This window comes from Macaca nemestrina, chromosome 4, assembly GCF_043159975.1.
Source record: "Macaca nemestrina isolate mMacNem1 chromosome 4, mMacNem.hap1, whole genome shotgun sequence".
NCBI lineage: Eukaryota > Metazoa > Chordata > Mammalia > Primates > Cercopithecidae > Macaca > Macaca nemestrina.
In genome coordinates, this window is record NC_092128.1 from 111,486,973 (window position 1) to 111,491,695 (window position 4,723).

Sequence of the window (4,723 nt, forward strand, 5' to 3'; positions counted from 1 at the left end):
TTAGCTAGATTTAACCATTCCACAATGTATATGTACTTCAAACATCATATTGTATATGATAAAAACATACAATGTTATTTGTCAATGTTTTTAAAAACGAAAAAATATAACCTTAAAAATTAAATCTCAGAAAGGGCAGACATCGGCTTTAAACTCCAACGGCAAAAACAAATTTGATTGCAATAATTATAAGATCTAGAAATTAAACTAATTAGTTTATAAATTAGGCTTCCAGACTAGTAATGCTGATTATTCTCCATTTATTCCCTCTGCTCCTTTCAAGATTAATTTTTCACCCTTCTCTGCCCTTCCTTATTCCTGGGGATCCCATTGTGCTCTTCATCACTCCTTTGGCCTCCTGTTGGGTTTGGTCAATGGAAGATTCCAGCTGGGAAACGGAAGATTAAAGGAGAATCAGTGTGGCCTAGCCCTTCCCGACTTTCTCTCTGCTTTGATGCTTCAATTCTATAGTGGTCTGTGGCTTCGAATGAGTGGCCCCAAGTCCAGAGCTCCAGCTCTCAGTATTTCTTCCATTTGCCCCCTCATCTTAGGAATGCTACCGGCTTCCCTTTGATGATGGTCATGGGGACCTCAACATTCCATACCCTCCTCACATCTAAAAATTTTTTTCATTAAGATCCCCACAGTTAACTCTTGTTTCCTACAGGGACCCTGACTAAGGCACTGTAATTCTATAAAATTAGCAGAAATGTCTATCACTTGTGCATATAAAACCAGGTATTTAACACTGTTAAACAAACAACTTCTAACTAGTAATAAGACCAAAAATGTAGACACAAATGCAAAAAGTATGAATGTGTGCAAAGAAGACTCTGGTCTTCTTTAGGGTCATGGAATATGCTTTGTGGCATGTTTTGCTATGCTTTTACTTAAACTCGTTTAGTTGTGTATATTGATTTAATCATCACTATTATTATTTACCTATAGTTTTATATCTTACAGATTTTTTAAATATACTTATATGTAACATTATATACAGACATAAAAGTATGTCTAGTTACCTCCTGGGTCCCCTCTTCTTGAGCTATGGCCTGGAAACCCTCCACAAGTAGCAAGCTATGGCTATCATATATGTCATTTGTATCCTTTCTGTTAGGGACCATTGTCCTGTGATGTTATATATCTAATATATAAAAATAATTGTCTATACAGCTAGCTTGTTTTTTGTTTTTTTTTTTAGTATGTTTCTGGTGGGAAACAATGTTACTCTATCTTGGACAGATAGACTCACTTTACTTTTAAAGTAAAATTATTTTTATGACCTCAAAGAATAGTTCATATAAGGAAAATGATATGATAATGATTTTAAATTATCAGTGTAAAAATTTACAAGACTAATATATAGATCTTCTAAAACTTTGTGGTATTTATTCTAAAGAGTGAAATAGAAATACATGTATTGATTCATTCATTCATTTAGGTATTTATATATTCTTGCAACAAATACTTATTGGGTACCTGTCTATGTGCCAGGTAGAACATCTGATGCTGTGGACACAGGAGTAAACTAGACAGCTGAGGTGTTTAGATTCTAGTTTGTGAGGTAGATACTAAAATAAATAAATGAATTACAAATTTAATAAGTGTTAAGAGGGCAATCATAGAACATTCTCTGAGGAGGTAATATTTTTGTTAAGACCTGAAATATGAAAATACCCCATTCATAGGAAGAACTATGGAAAGAGTTTTTCAGGCAAGACAGGATCGGAAGTTTAAAGGCCCCGAAGTATTAAAAAGCTCGTTGTGTTGCAAGAATGGAAAAAAGGTCAATAGCTTGAAATGACTGTGAGGGACAGTGGTAGAAAATGAGAGCAGAAAGCCAAATCCAGGTTGGCCCTTATGAGTCATGATAGAGAATTTAGATTTCATTCTGAGGATAATGAACAGCTATGGAAGTATCACAACAGAGTGATGATGTGATCTGATTTCAATTAAAAAAATAGTTGCTCAGTTGCTATGTGGAGAATGAATCTTTGAAGGTAAGAAGAGAAGTCAAGGGTGAATTAAGAGGCTATTGCAGAAATATAGGTGAGAAGTTATAGGGGTTTGTACTCGGGTGGCAATAGAAGTAGAGAAAATTTGGATAGTTTTGTGATATGTTTTGAAGGTAAAACTTATGTGATGTCCTGATGGATTGAATGTAGAGGCAGAGAAAACAGAAGAACCAGTGAAGTCTCCTCAAATTTTGGCTAGACCTACTGGGTGTTCGATAGTACATTTAATAAAAGATTAAAAATTCAGCCTGAAGCAGGCTGGGGAGAGGATAGAGGGACATAAAGGGGTCTATTTACACATATGAAGTTTGAAATACTTATTAGTCATACAAGTGAAGAAGAAAAATAATTAAACATACACATTCAGATATCAATGTGAGAGACATCAGCATATAGATGGTACTTAAAGTTATGAGATAAGATGAAACCATCAAGGGAGAAAATGTGGATAGATAACAGGCGCCAGACCCAAGCCCTAAGGACTCTCTCACTCAAATCAGGTAGAGAGGAAGGAACCCGCAAGAGATAAACAAAGTTGTGGGGAGGTGGGAGGGCAACTAGGTTAAGTGTGGTGCTGAAGAAGCCAGGACCAGTGTTCCACTGTGCGCAACGCTGCTAAGAGGTTAGAGAAGGACGAAGACAGAAAGTGTCAGAACTTTACTGAATCAAAAAAAGAGATGTTACTTTGATGCAAATTAGGGCCACCTGTGAAGCATGAATAAATTACTGAAAAAATGGTCATAATAAAATATGCAAGGGAAGGAGACATACGGATTTTGATGAACCTTCTAAAAATGGCATCCTACATAGACACTCTTTTGAATTTTGTTCTCTGGAAGAATGATGCCTGGAGTTAGTAGGTACATTTAAGGAGGGATCTTTGCATTTGCAAACGAATATATAGGGCACGCTGTTGCCTTTGGAGAAGGTTAATTTTCTGTCGACTTGTTCTAAATATAGAGAGAAAGGTGATTGCTAGGAGGAATAAGGGCATTTTAAAATGGTTTTTTTCTCTGAATATTTTTGCCCAATAAAGATTATTTGTAGTAAAGTGATGAAAGGAAAGAATTAGATCCCTACAGATGAGAAGATCAGTGATAAAATTCAGGATGATGTGAAAAGAGAAATGGAAACATATCCTGATAACTGGCTGATGAAATTCCATGTGAAGAAATATCAAATAATGAAGAGAGGGTCAAAGTTCCAGCAAAAGGAACTATATAAAGCCTAGCAGCATGAGGAGGGAGAGAGTTCTGTGGGACTGGGAAAAATAAATTCCCAAGTCTCTGGCACAGATTGAGAGTGAACAGTGTAAAGAAAAGAGTGGGAATCAGAAAGAGTCTGAATGAATCTAAGTGGAAGGAAATGACCGCACGCCCCTAAAACGGATTAATGAGGCTACATATAAATTGTGGTTAGCGTTTCTTGTCACACTATGATAAAAAGTGTGTGGGGGAAAGCGAGGGATGATGAAGGGGGTCTGTGAAGTATTTGGTCAGGTCATGGAAAGTACAGCATCCTCCTGATGGGGTTGGATCAGGGTGGCCTGTAAGTGGAGTGAGCAAGACAAATTACATCATCCACAGTGGATCATTCCTGTGGTCTTCTGGAAATTTCTAGGCAAGGAGAGGGGCAAAGGACCATATAATTATAAAGCCTGAGTGGAGGGCAGGGGTGGTTGGTTTGGATAATGATGGCCTGACCCTTTTAGAACTTCTGTGGCACTTTTTACCTTCCTCCCTATCACCCCACTACACCTGGGAGTTTGACAGGTAAAATGTCGTCTTTGTTCCTGTGTTCATCCATGCTATTGTTGCTCAATTCCATGGCTAAGTTCCTTCAAGACTGGAAAGTCTGCCTCCGTCGTGTTAATGTCCATGCGGTAACGGTTTAGAATCTTTCGTGTCGGAGAAAATCAGCAGAATTTGTAGGTTCACCCTCCGCCAAAATACGAGTGGCTTTTCCCCGGCGAAGTTTTTCAACCGCCTGGAAGAAGCCATTTGAGGTTTTGGCTGTGCTGAATATACATTTTTTGGGCACTAAAAAAGCACAAGGTCAGTCTATTTTAGTCACTACTCAAGATGTAGTCATTATTATGAGACATGTGTTTAAAAACATTTTCTAACGTTCCTTTTTGAATATGCACTTCAGAGGTGTGTGTCATTGTGGCTAACCAGCATTAGCATGACTGATGATTACTGTTATTCTGTGTATGGGTGTCCTTATATGACTGTGGAAAGGAGTCCACAGGCTGCCTAATTAATGCATTTTAAAAGTGATTCCTCCAAAGACAAGAGAAAACTTGTTCGTAATTATAAAGAAATGATCTCCTAATACACACACCAGCATTCCTTTTTTTAAGCTCACTTTAAAAAAAAAATGCATCTGTATGATTGTGCCCCACAGAGTAACCATTTATTATACTTTCCAAGTGCCAGTTACCAGAGTTTCTGTTCTGTTCATTATCTCATTTAATATTCAAAAGAATCTCAACTTGTGTTTCTCAATCAATAGACAAAGATACCGGGGCTCAGAGAGGTTAAGTTCCTCAGGGTAATATTATGAGTTAAGCAAAGAGCTGACATCCAAATCCAGGTTTTCTGATCCCAAACCACACACTCTTTTTATTAAATTGTACTAATTGTCCTCGTAGTAAGGATTGTGTACTCATTGAATTCAGTTCAACAATCTAAATATAATTCAGAATG

The 4,723-nt window shown here is 37.2% G+C and overlaps 1 long non-coding RNA gene across 1 annotated transcript; it reads right to left on the minus strand.

The window, feature by feature from the left end:
• Positions 1 to 253: 253 nt before the first annotated feature.
• Positions 254 to 3,878, minus strand: LOC139362547 (uncharacterized). Its single transcript, XR_011621684.1, has 3 exons — positions 3,773 to 3,878; positions 1,480 to 1,571; positions 254 to 388 (listed from the first exon to the last, which is right to left on the minus strand). It is a non-coding gene; the product is annotated as an uncharacterized lncRNA (long non-coding RNA).
• Between the last annotated feature and the right edge of the window lie 845 nt (positions 3,879 to 4,723).